Genomic DNA, 14,834 nt, shown 5'->3' with positions numbered 1-14,834 from the left:
TTGCCCTTGTTCTGTGAACAAGGCTCCCAAGAGAGTGATTTCAAGTCTCGAGTTTTTCCCACATGAGACACGTGTCACCTGATCACCTAGATCAGGGGAGGCGAGATCAAGGCACCTAACCAGCTTGGCGACTCCATTGGGGACTTATTACCCCTTCGTCGGTTCGCTTTTGTTTGATTAGTATTACCTTTTACTTTCTGCACTAGTTTTTATGGCACCTGGGATATTCAACCCGTTCATCCGAGTTTAGGATTTTCTCATCCCCACACTCGTGACTATCTCAGGGAAGCGAATTGCTCAAGCTTCCTTCCCTACACTCCTTCTGAGTCAGGACTCATAGTCCGACTCCCAAGTTCTTTCCTGGATTGGTGCGAGAAGGGACTTAAAGGTCCCTGACTCCTCGCTTTCTCGCCTTGGTGGACCCTCCACTAAGGCCTCTTACATTGGTCGCACAATTGTTATCGCACACAGCACACACCTTGCTACTGGCAAGTGCCTTGCCGTTCATATTGCTGAGGTACGCCGAAAAAATGAAATATTAATTGGAAAAATCGATGATGATGAAGATATTATCATTAGTAATTCTGATTCAGACTCTGATGATGAAAATAATCCAAAAGAAGAAAATTGCCAATGTAATTTTTACAAGGTAGTCATTGATATGAATGAGTTAAGTATCAACACTCTTACAAAAGAAGAAGATCTGATTATAGATCTTATCGAAAAAATAATAGATCCAAAGACTAAAAGGCCGCCTTAGTTCAATATATCAACATGTGCAAAACGCCATCTGAAAAGGCAAGATCTTCTCTTATTCCGACAAAAGAAGATTATAGTTTTCATGATATCCTTAGAAGAGTGCAAAACAAAACCCAGGTTGATAGGGAACCCTCAATCTCTGAATTAAAACATGAGATTAATGAGGTAAGAAACGAGTTAATAACTCTAAAAACAAGGGTTCAAATCCTAGAATTAATTGAAGCCTCCTAAAGAACAAATTGAAGATGAAAACATAGAATTAGAATTTGACAATTTGGTAACAGAATATGATATTCCTTTACCACCCGAAGTGGGGGATACCCTTCCTAAAACAAAGAAAGAATCTGAGACCTCTAACATATAATATGAATATGTTATAAAGGTACAGAATTGCAAGTTTGCAAACCTGGTCGACAAAATAATAACCCAAAAAATGGTTTACTAACATCAAAATTGTAGTACAAAAGGTATACAGTTTTCAAACTACTGCCCTGATAGACTCAGGAGCTTACCTGAATTGCATAAATGAGGGGTTAGTACCAACAAAATACTTTAGCAAAACTGCCCAAGTACTAAATACTGCCGATGGTAGTAAAATGCTTATCAATTACAAGTTATCAGATGCTGCAGTATGCAATAATGGTGTTTGCTTCAGATTCCCCTTCATAATGGTAAAATGTTTAAGTCAACATGTTATTCTAAGAACCCCCTTTTTAAACATGTTCTATCCAATTAAAATTGATGACACAAAGATAGAAGCTAATATTGAAGGACATAAGGTTAAATTCACCTTTATTGACAAGCCTAGAATCCATGAGATTAATAATATCAGGGATAAGATTTCCTCTAAAGAAAAATTCCTTTACCACTTAAAAGAAGAAATAAAATATAAAAATATAGAAGAAAAATTACTACTTCCTGATATACAAAATAAAATTAAATCTCTAAAAATAGATATTGAAAAGAACATATGCACCGATATCCCTAATGCTTTTGGGATAGAAAACAACATGTTGTTGAACTTCCTTATGAACCGGATTTTCGAGAGGAAAAAATTCCTACTAAAGCAAAGCCTATTCAAATGAACAATATGCTACTTGAGATCTATAAAAAGGAAATAAAAGAATTAACTAGACAAAAAACTTATCAGAAAAAGTTCATTACCCTAGAGTTGCTCAGTTTATGTTACAAAAGGCCTCAGAAATAGAAAGAGGAGATCCTAGATTGGTTATAAATTATAAACCACTCGACAAAGTTCTTAGATGGATCAGATATCCGATCCCAAATAAAGAGACCTTCTAGATAGACTGGCTAACGCCTGTATCTTCTCAAAATTTGATCTCAAATCAGGTTACTGGCAAATCCAGATTGCTGAAAAGGAAAAATGCAAAACTACTTTTAATTTCCCATTTGGACAATTTGAATGGAATGTCATGCCCTTTGGATTAAAATATGCACCATCATAATTTCAAAATATCATGAATGAAATTTTTAATCCATATACTAAAGCCATAAAGAATGCTGGCTTAGTGGTTTTATCAAAAAAGATAAATCTATGCCAAACAAAAATAAGATTTCTAGGATACAATACTTTTCAAGGAAGAATCATTCCCATTGATATAGCAATAGAAGTCACATCTAAATTTCCAGATGTAATAAAAGGAAAATTCCTTTACCACTTAAAAGAAGAAATAAAATATAAAAATATAGAAGAAAAATTACTACTTCTTGATATACAAAATAAAATTAAATCTCTAAAAATAGATATTGAAAAGAACATATGCACTGATATCCCTAATGCTTTCTGGGATAGAAAACAACATGTTGTTGAACTTCCTTATGAACCGGATTTTTGAGAGGAAAAAATTCCTACTAAAGCAAAGCCGATTCAAATGAACAATATGCTACTTGAGAACTATAAAAAGGAAATAAAAGAATTAACTAGACAAAAAACTTATCAGAAAAAGTTCATTACCCTGGAGTTGCTCAGCCTTTTATGTTAAAAAATGCCTCACCTCAGAAATAGAAAGAGGAGATCCTAGATTGGTTATAAATTATAAACCACCCAACAAAGTTCTTAGATGGATCAGATATCCGATCCCAAATAAAGAGACCTTCTAGATAGACTGGCTAACGCCTGTATCTTCTCAAAATTTGATCTCAAATCAGGTTACTGACAAATCCAGATTGCTGCAAAGGAAAAATACAAAACTACTTTTAATTTCCCATTTAAACAATTTGAATGGAATGTCATGCCCTTTGGATTAAAATATGCACCATCATAATTTCAAAATATCATGAATGAAATTTTTAATCCATATACTAAAGCCATAAAGAATGTTGGCTTAGTGGTTTTATCAAAAAAGATAAATCTATCCCAAACAAAAATAAGATTTCTAAGACACAATATTTTTCAAGGAAGAATCATTCCCATTGATATAGCAATAGAATTCACATCTAAATTTCGAAATGTAATAAAAGGAAAAACTGAATTACAAAGATTCCTTGAATGTTTAAATTATATTTCTGATTTCTATAAAGATCTGGCCCTGGATGCAAAACCTTTATTTCAAAGACTGATAAAGCATCCTACAGAATGGACTAATGAACATACTAACTCGGTCAAAAAGATTAAAATAAAAGCTAAAGAATTATTATGTTTAGCTCTATCCAGTCCTACAACGTTTAAAATAGTAGAAACAGACGCCTCAAAATAAGGACTTGTTGTTGTATTAAAACATAAAATTAGTCCGGTTTACTTCTAAAACCTGGAACTCGGCCCAACAAAATTATTCAACAATCATAAAATTCCAGAGTGATCTCCTTAACCAGTCATTCCTTATACAAACTGACTGTAAAGTAGCCAGATGTAAAAAATCTCGTTTTAAAACAAATCTTCGCAAGATGGCAAGGTTCTGCTTTTGAATTTACTATAGAACATATTAATGGTAATAATAATTATTTGCCTGACTTTTCAACACCAGATATTTTGCAGGGAGGGCAGAAAGATGTAAAAAATCTCATTTCAAAACAAATCTTCACAAGATGGCAAGGTATTCTCTCTGCTTTTGAATTTACTATAAAACATATTAATGATAATACTAATTATTTGCTTGACTTTTTAACGCGAGAATTGTAGGGAGGGCAAAAGGAATCAACAAAAGCGATCGATGCAAATAATCCCTAGCCTGGGGAAAACCCTGGCATCACCATCAACTTTAAAAGCTATAATAAGAAGGCAAATACAAGATATTGATATATCTCCCATTCAAACACCAATAAGTAGTCAAACTCCTAGTACTAAAACCGCATATTTGGAAACATCATATATTCTTTTGCTGATTATAGAAAATGACCACCAGTCAAAAAATAGCTGTTATATATTTAAGGCAACACATGCATCTCAATATGAATGAAAGATGTAGGGAATGGTATGAAAATATTCTCATGGAAACAGGTTCGCAAGATGGCAAGGTATTCTCTCTGCTTTTGAATTTACTATAGAACATATTAATGCTAATACTAATTATTTGCTTGACTTTTTAACACGAGAATTTTTGCAGAGAGGGCAAAAGGAATCAACAAAAGTGATCGATGGAAACAATCCCTAGCCTAGGGAAAACCCTGGCATCACCATCAACATCAAACGCTATAATAAGAAGGCAAATACAAGATATTGATATATCTCCCCTTCAAACACCAATAAGTAGTCAAACTCCTAGTACTAAAACCACATATTTGGCAATAGCATATATTCTTTTGCTGATTATAGAAAATGACCACCAGTCAAAAAATCCGACTGAAATAGCTGTTAAATTTAAGGCAACACATGCATCCCAATATGAATGAAAGATGCAGGGAATGGTATGAAAATATTCTTATGGAAACAGGTTCGGTACACCATTACCGAAACAATGATATAGAAATAACATACTCCAAATTCAAATAAAAAAGGTTATTTCTTATCAAGAATGGGAAATAGATCTTTTAAAACCAAGGATCACCAATACGAAAGGATTTAAAATCAAATTTTATCACTACTTCGAATATATAAAAGCTTGGGATGAAGTTTTTGCATACCAGAATACAAAAAATTCATATAGCTGGTATATTCAGTTTAAATTAACTGAGCCAAATGAGTTTCCCAATTGGTTCAAAAATTGGTTCTCTATATGGGGATCATCAAGCCAAATCCTACCTATAAATCTACAAATTTCACAGAGAAAATTTTCTGATTACAATAGTCAAAGTCTTAAAAGAGACTACCATATATATTTTATGACCTTATATCAGGTCCCATGGATTTTAAAATGGGATTATCAAATCTCGGAATATCCTATGGATATGTGATTATATTCCCGAATTAAGGAGACAAATATACATCAAATGGTGGGATAGTTATAAAAATGAATCCCTCAGTCCAGACAAAATAAAAATGAAACTTATACCTTCAGTTTCATCTCAAAAAGAAAAAATGGAAATAGCAAAATATGTTGCAATATTACATCACCCTAAACTATCTAAAGAAGAGCTTAAAAGGAAGCTCTGAAGTGCTATGGAAGACAATGAAAAAATGTCCACCTCTACTTAGAGTGATGAACAAGAAGACTACAGTCCAATGAACAGTGATGATTGTGCATGTATTGAATTTTCTTCAAAGTTAAAGAAAATTCGCAGAGGGACCTGGACGACTCCACCCATATCTAGGACACGTGTCCCACCACCGACATAATCTAATTTTTACTGTAGCCACTACAAAAAGCTAATGTAGCCATCACCGACAGAATCTACTTTTTACTGTAGCCACTACAAAAAGCTGACTAAAGCAAATAAGCATCTTGGAAAAGATTGTCGGTGCGAATTTCAAAGAGAATTCAAATTTGCCTAACTCCTCTGGCTATAAGAAGAGGAAGTTGAGTTGTTTACCACAGACTTAGAGTGTTTTCTTTTGCTTCTTTCTCTTTCTCTCTCTTAATAAATATATCTGAAGGTGTATCCAACCATCCAGCTTCCCTCTTTCTGAAATGGGTGAGAGATTGATGAGTGCTTAAGGATACGTGTGGTTCCTCATGTAGTCCAAGCAGTTAAGACTAGCAGTAAAAGTCTGGTTGTTGCATATTCTCTTCGAGCCTCTGTATTTGGGAAATGTAAGTTTATATAGTTATTCATTGTACTTATATATTTAAAGCTCGTTCATGTTATATTTGTAATTTATGGTTCCTCTTGTAGTCCAAGAAGTTAACATTACCAGTAAAAGTCTGGTTGTTGCATATTCTATTCGAGCCTCTGTATCTGGGAAGTGTAAGTTTTTATAGTTATTCATTGTGCTTATATATTTAAAGCTTGTTCATGTTATATTTGTAATTTTTATTATATAAACAAATATATATCATGAACAAGCTTTAAATATATAAGCACAATGAATAACTATAAAAACTTACATTTCTCAGATACAGAGGCTTGACAAAAATAATCAACAAGACTTTAATTGCTAGTCTTAAGTGCTTGAACTACAAGAGGAATCACATATATACTCAAGCACTCATTAATTTCTCACACATTTACAGACTCAGAAAAAGGGAAGCTGGATGGTTGGATACACCTCCAGATATATCTACTAAGAGAGAGAACGAGAAGGACGCAAAAGAAAACACTCCAAGTCTGCGGTAAACAACTCAGCTTCCTCTTCTTATAGCCAGAGAAGTTAGGCGAATTTGAATTCTCTTTGAAATCTGCACCGACAATCTTTTCTACAATGTTTATATGCTTTAGTCAGCTTTTTATAGTGGCTACAGAAAAAAGTAGATTATGTCGTTGTTGGCTACAATAGCTTTTTGTAGTGGCTATAGTAAAAAGTTGATTCTGTCGGTGATGAGACACGTGTCCTAGATATGGGTGGAGTCGTCCAGGTCCCTCTACGAATTTTTTTTACTTTGATGAAAATTCAATGCCTGCACAATCGTCACCATTCATTAGACTGTAGTCTTCTTATTCATCACTCTGGGTAGAGGTGGACATTTTTTCATTGTCTTCTATAGCACTCCAGAGCTTCCTTTTAAGCTCTTATTTAGATAGTTTAAGGTTTTGCTGCTGTAATATTGCAACATATTCTGCTATTTCTATTTTTTCTTTTTGAGATGAAACTGAAGGTATAAGTTTCATTTTTATTTTGTCTAGACTGAGGGATTCATTTTTATAACTGTCCCACCATTTGATGTATATTTGTCTCATTAATTCGGGAATATAATCCCACCTATTCATAGGATCTTCCGAGATTTGATAATCCCATTTTAAAATCCATGGAACCTGATATAAGATCATAAAATATATATGATAGTCTCTTTTAAGACTTTGACTATTGTAATCAGAGAATTTTCTCTGTAAAATTTGTAGATATGTAGGTAGGATTTGGCTTGATGATCCCCATATAGAGAACCAATTTTTAAACCAATTAAGAAACTCATTTGACTGAATTAATTTAATTTAATATACCGGCTATGTGAATTTTTTGTATTCTGGTATGCAAAAACTTCATACCAAGCTTTTATATATTCGAAGTAGTGATAGGATTTGATTTTAAATCCTTTCGTATTAGTGATCATTGGTTTTAAAGGATCTAGTCCCCATTCTTGATAAGAAGTAACCTTTTTTTATTTGGAATTTAGAGTATGTTATTTCTGCATCATTATTTCGGTAATGGTGTATTATAAATACTGAACATGTTTCCATAAGAATATTTTCATACCAATCTCCGCATCTTTCATTCACATTGGGATACATGTGTTGCCTTAAATATATGGCAGTTATTTCAGTCGGGTTTTTTTACTGGTGGTTATTTTCTATAATCAGCAAAGGAATATATGTTGTTTTCAAATATGTGGTTTTAGTACTAGGAGTTTGAGTACTTATTGGTGTTTGAAGGGGAGATATATCAATATCTTATATTTGCCTTCTTATTATAGCGTTTGATGTCGATGGTGATGCCAGGGTTTTCCAATTATTTCCATCAATCGCTTTTGTTGATTCCTTCTGTCATCCCTGCAAAAATTCTCGTGTTAAAAAGTCAAGCAAATAATTAGTGTTACCACTAATATGTTCTATAGTAAATTCAAAAGCAGAGAGAATACCTTGCCGTCTTTCGAAGATTTGTTTTGAAATGAGATTTTTTACATCTTTCTGAAAAATACCCTTGGCTGATTTACGGTTAGTTCGTATAAAGAATGATTGGTTAAGGAGATCACTCTGGAATTTTGTGATAGCATGGACAATAGCAAGCGTCTCCTTTTTTACTGTTGAATAATTTTGTTGGGCCGAGTTCCAGGTTTTAGAAGTAAACTGGACTAATTGCTCTTGATTATTGATTTTTTGTTTTAATACAGCACCAAGTCCTTGTTCTGAGGCGTCTGTTTCTACTATTTTAAACGATGTAGGACTGGATAGGACTAAACATTGTAATTCTTTAGCTTTTATTTTAATCTTTTTGACCGCGTTAGTATGTTCATTAGTCCATTCTGGAGGATGCTTTTTCGGTCTTGGAAATAAATGTTTTGCATCCAAGGCCAGATCTTTATAGAAATCAGAAATATAATTTAAACATCCAAGGAATCTTTATAATTCAGTTTTTCCTTTTATTACATCTGAAAATTTAGATGCGAATTCTATTGCTCTATCAATGGGAATGATTCTTCCTTGAAAAATATTGTGTCCTAGAAATCTTATTGTTTGGCATAGATTTATCTTTTTTGCTGAAACCACTAAGCCGGCATTCTTTATGGCTTTTATGAATGTACCTAAATGTTTCCAATGTTGATCAAAAGATTCTTAGCAAACAAGTACATCAACAATATAAACAGTCATAAATTTAGTATATGGATTAAAATTTTCATTTATGATATTTTGAAATTATGATGGTGCATTTTTCATCCAAAGGGCATGACATTCCATTCAAATTGTCCAAATGGAACATTAAAAGCAGTTTTGTATTTTTCCTTTTCAGCAATCTGGATTTGCCAGTAACCTGATTTGAGATCAAATTTTGAGAAGATACAGGCATTAGCCAGTCTATCCAGAAGGTCTCTTTTATTTGGGATCGTATATCTGATCCATCTAAGAACTTTGTTGAGTGGTTTATAATTTATAACCAATCTAGGAGCTCCTCTTTCTATTTCTGAGGCTTTTTTTAACACAAAAGGTTGAGCAACTCCAGGGTGATGACCTTTTTCTGATAAGTTTTTTGTCTATTAATTCTTTTATTTCCTTTTTACAGATCTCAAGTAGCCTATTGTTCACTTGAATAGACCTTGCTTTAGTAGGAATTTTTTCCTCTCGAAAATCCGGTTCATAAGGAAGTTCAACAACATGTTGTTTTCTATCTCAGAAAGTATTAGGGATATCGGTGCATATGTTCTTTTCAATATCTATTTTTAGAGATTTAATTTTATTTTGTATATCGGGAAGTAGTAATTTTTCTTCTATATTTTTATATTTTATTTCTTCTTTTAAGTGGTAAAGGAATTTTTCTTTAAAGGAAATCTTATCCCTGATATTATTAATCTCATGGATTCTAGGCTTGTCAATAAAGGTGAATTTAACCTTATGTCCTTCAATATTAGCTTCTATCCCTGTGTCATTAATTTTAATTGGATAGAGCATGTTTAAAAAAGGGGTTCCTAGAATAACAGGTTGACTTAAACCTTTTACCATTATGAAGGGGAATTTGAAGCAAGCACCATTATTGCATACTATAACTTGTAATTGATAAGCATTTTGCTACCATCGGCAGTATTTAGTACTTGGGTAGTTTTGCTAAAGTATTTTGTTGGTACTAACCCTTCATTTATGCAGTTCAGGTTAGCTCCTGAGTCTATCAGGGCAGTAGTTTGAAAACTGTATTCCTTTTGTACTTTGATGTTAGTAAACCATTTTTTAGGTTATTATTTTGTCGGCCAGGTTTACAAATTTGCAATTCTGTACCTTTTATAATATATTCATATTAGCTTTAGAGGTCTCAGATTCTTCTTTTGTTTTAGGAAGGGTATTTTTCACTTTGGGTGGTAAATGAATATAATATTCCGTTACCAGATTATCGAATTCTAATTCTATATTTTCATCTTCAATTTCTTCTTTAGGAGCATTTTGGGTTAATTCTAGGATTTGAACCCTTGTTTTTAGAGTTATTAACTTGTTTCTTACCTCATTCATTGAGGGTTCCCTATCAACATGGGTTTTGTTTTCAACTCTTCTAAGGATATCATGAAAACTATAATCTGCTTTTGTCGGAACAAGAGAAGATCTTGCCTTTTCAGATGGAGTTTTGGACATGTTAATATATTGAACTAAGGCTTCCCTTTTAGCCTCTGGATCCATTATTTTGTCGATAAGATCTATAATCAGATCTTCTTCTTTTGTAAGAGTATTGATACTTAACCCATTCATATCAATGACTGCCTTGTAAAAATTACATTGGCAATTTTCTTCTTTTGGATTATTTTCATCATCAGAGTCTGAATTAGAACTACTAATGATAATATCTTCATCATCATTGATTTCTCCAATTAACATTTCATTTTCTGAATCAGAAGTTTCTTCTTTTATTTGGAGTATCTCAAATAATTGAGTTTTAGGACTATTATCTATTTCTAGAGAGTTAATTTTCTTTTTTACTCTACATTTATTTTTGAAATGGCTTACTTTGCCACAATTATAACAATCAACAATTTTTCCTTTTCCCTTACTTTTAAAGGTTGGTTTGTCTTCTAAAATTTTTTTCTTTTCTTTGAAGATTGTTTGAATTTTTTCTTTCTGAAATTTTCATGCTTTTCTTTACGAAAGGGTTTTGAAAGGGGTAGGGTATTATAACCAAATTGTTCACAAAAATCTCCGAACTCCTTTCTCCTCGTTATTCTCAATTTTTCTAATTGTCTTCAAAGCTTTAAGTCTGTACATAATGCTAGACCTTCAACATAGATTTTTGCTGCTAGTTCTCCTAGGGTATATAAAGAATAAGGAATAATTCCACCATGCTTATTTTAAGCCTTGTTTTTACCTTTTCTGCAAAGAGGTGTGGTAGTCCAGCTACAAACTTTTCTTTCCAATGATTTGATTTACTATCTTCTCTTGATAGTAATATTGAGAAAAATACATCTTTTTAAATGGAAGGCATCCCGAAGAGGTTCTTTAAACTCTTTGAAGAACCATAGTCTTATTTGTCTATTTTCTTCAAAGAATAAATCCTTTTTTATCCATTCTTTATCAATTTTGAATTCATCTTCCTTCTGTACCACACATATATCAAAATCAAGATCAGAAGGTGTTGGTTCTCCTAATTCAGAAGATTTCGGAGTGTCTACCCTGTAGAGTGGTTGTTGAACTTGGTTTGGATTTCAATTGAGTCTTTCAATAATAGTTCTCCTATGAGTGGGTATTTTTTCATATTCAGATTGTGGAACTGAAGAGGTTGAACTTCTAGGAGGATCTCTAATATTTGAATTATTAATCCTTAGTGTAGTCCTTCTTGAAGATGGAAAACAAATTTCTATTTCTCCGTCAGTGTATTCTATTATTTGTTCTGGATCTTTATTTCAAGAACTTTAATCTGAGTTTCAGATTGTAAAACCCAACGCTCTGGTAGTCTTACCTGAGACCATGCCACTGATTTGGGTATGACTAAATTTGATTTTTTCATATTTGTTTGGAAATATATAGTTTGTCCTTTTAAGTCCATTTGTCTAGCATTTGGGCATAAAGTATTCATTACTTTATAACAGATCCTATAAACAAATGCTAAGTTTTGAGAACCATGGTCCATATCAAATCCTTGCATTTTTTGGTTTAGAGTTAGGACTTTTAACAAATTTGAATCGGTTAAGGCTACAGAGAAATTTAGAAAACAATTAAAATATATTGGGCCATTACAGAGACTAGATTTAACTATTCCTAATAAAGAATCAGTATATCTTCTGTGTCGGTTGTCTCTTAAATAGAGTAAAACATAATTATTTAATCACGTTCTTATCAATGGTTTGACAGCTATTTGAACTAACCCAATATGCAAATATTAATAATCTTTCTTTTTATGATCTTCAATCATTCTTTCTGAAAGTAATTGAAATTTGTCTTGAGTTTCCATAACAAAAATACTTTTTTTTATTGTTTTTATGGAAAAACTACTTTTGAAATCAGAAGTTCCCTTACTATAAACATCTGTTATAGGTACTTTGGTATATTCCAATTTTGGATTTTTTTATCGATATTATCTATTATAACTTCTTCTCTATTATTAACACGAAGTGTATTATTAGTAGCAGTTGATCTATTAGATAATGATCTCATGAAATTTGTCATTTTAGTTCGAGTCAAATTTGTCATTTTAGTTCGAGTCAACTGGAAACAGTCTTACACTTTCTTGGCTCTTCCTGGCCTTAGTGATCTTCGGGTTACAGCGACTTTGGACTAATTCTGCAGATTTCTCAGACCCTTACTTAATAGTTCAATTTTCTATGATAGTACAGTTATAGAAGAGAGAGGGTAAACTTCAAACGGTTTTAAATCCGCACGGACAAAGTAAAGATAAGATTCACACCGACAAAGTAAAAGTAAAAGTAAAAGATGCGCTTTACATCAAGAAAAGTAAAAGATTCTTCTACATTGTTTTGTCAGCAGTAATGGTTTTTACTGTAGAGCTTTTCTGGGGACACATGTCCTGAATAGTCTGGAGTCGTACAGCCCCTAATCTTTTCTTCAATTTATTGGGGAAAATATTCCCGTACAGTCAACTCCGTTTGGAGGGTCACAGTCTTCTAAATCATTTTTTGATAAAGTGGGTGTTTGAACTTCATCTTCTTCAAGGGCAAAGAGTGGCCTTTTTCTAATCTCAGCTTTTGAAAGAGTTGGATTCTTTTGTTGCATTAGTGAAATGTATCCACAGAATCCTATGTCAGATTGTGGCTGAAAATTTGGAATAGCTTTCATATAAATTTTCTCTTTCTCCAGAGAATCATTTTTGTAAGCATCCCACCATTTAATTGAAATTTACCATTGTAGTTCTTGAATATAATCTCATCGATCCAAATTATCTTCAGAAATTTGGTCGGACCATTTTAAAATCCATGGGACCTGATATAAGGTCATAAAATAAATGTGGTAGTCTCTTTTTAAACTATTCTTATAATCCGAAAATTTTCTCTGTGATACTTGCAATTTTTCAGGTAATATCTGGCTTACTGATCCGTATAATAGGAACCAACTTTTAAACCAATTTGGGAATTCTACTGTTTCAATTCTTTTAAACTGTACGTTCCAACTGTGTGTATGTTTAGTATTCTGGTAGGCAAATACTTCATCTCATACCTTAATATATTCGAAATAATGACAGGATTTGATTTTAAATCCTTTGGTATTCAATACCCTTGGTTTTAAAGGGTTGAGACCCCAGTCTCTATAAGAAATGATTTGATGTATCTAAAATTTGAATATGTTATTTTCGAGTCATTGTTTTTACACTGGTGTGCTATTGACACCGACCCGGATTCCATTAATATTGTTTCATACCATTCTCTACATCTATCTCCCACATTTGGATGTAGATGGTGGCGTAAGTATACGGCAGCTATTTCAATAGGGTCTTTTTCCCTGTGCTCATTTCTATTATGACCAGCGGTAAGAAATGGAGTTCTATTTTGGTTTGGATTATCGGTGCTCAAAGGGGATTGTTGGGGAGATATTTCAATCTCCTGAGCTTGCTTTCTTATTAAAGCAATTGGAGTATATGGGGAAGCTAGGGTTTTTCCTGCACTGGAACTATTTAGAGTCAGGTATTTTCATGAGCTGGAACCTTTTGAAGCCAGGCATTTTCCTGAGCTGGGACTATTTGAAGCCAGGGTTTTTCTTGGGCTAGAGACTATGTTCACTGGTTGATGTTGGCTTCTCCTTCCCTCCCTGTAAAAATTCTCAGGTCAAGAAGTTAGGAAGATAGTTATCTTTTCCTTGAATATGTTCAACATCGAAATCAAAAGAAGATAGAATTCCCTGCCATCTGGCAAAAATTTGTTTTGCGACTGGAGTTTTTACATCTTTTTTTAAAATGTCTTTGGCGGATTTGCAATCAGTTCTGATAAGAAATTTTTTGTTAAGCAAATCACTTTGAAATTTTGTTACACAATGGATTATTGCTAAAACTTCTTTTTTGACAGTAGAATATTTCTGTTGAGCTGAGTACCAAACTTTAGATGTAAAGCGTATAAGTTGCTCATCATCTTGGATTTTTTGTTTAAGAATTCCTCCTAACCCAAGTCCAGAGGAATCTATCTCAATTATTTTGAAAGCTGTAGGATTAGAAATGGCTAAACAGGGTAAATCTTTGGCTTTAAGTTTTAATTTTTTAACTGCCATGGTGTGTTCATGAGTCCAATCTGGAGGGTTCTTTTTTAACCTTTAGAATAAAGGTTTAACATCCAGAGCCAAATCTTTATAAAAGTTTGAGATGTAATTCAGACATCCTAGAAATCTTTGTAATTCTTTTTTATCTTTAATGATATCAGGAATTTGGAAGCAAATTCAATTGTGATGTCAATAGGGATTATTCTTCCTTGAAAGATATTGTGTCCAAGAAACCTTACTTTAAGTTTGAAAAAGGATTATTTTCTTAGATGAAACAACTAAACCTGCACTTTTTATGGCTTTATAAAAGATATTCCGATGTTTCCAATGCTGGTCAATATTTTCACAATAAACAAGGACATCGTCAATGTAAACAATAATAAATCTGGTATAAGGATTGAAAATATCATTCATAATATTCTGAAATTCTGAAGGGGCATTTTTTAACCCGAAAAGCATCAAATTCCATTCATAATGTCCGAAAAGGACATTAAATATTATTTTATACCTATCCTTTTCTATTATTTGGATTTGCCAATATCTTGATTTCAAATCAAACTTTGAGAAAATGCAGGCATTGACAAGTCTCTCTAAAAGATCCTCTTTATTTGGAATAGGATAACGGATCCACCTTAGTGTTTTATTTAAAGGCTTATAATTTATGACAAGTCGAGGTGCTCCTCTTTCAATTTCTGAAG

Source organism: Amborella trichopoda, chromosome 2 (assembly GCF_054954075.1).
Source record: "Amborella trichopoda isolate Santa Cruz 75 chromosome 2, AtrichopodaSantaCruz75HAP2 v2.0, whole genome shotgun sequence".
Lineage (NCBI taxonomy): Eukaryota > Viridiplantae > Streptophyta > Magnoliopsida > Amborellales > Amborellaceae > Amborella > Amborella trichopoda.
Note: the sequence above shows the minus strand (reverse complement) of the source record.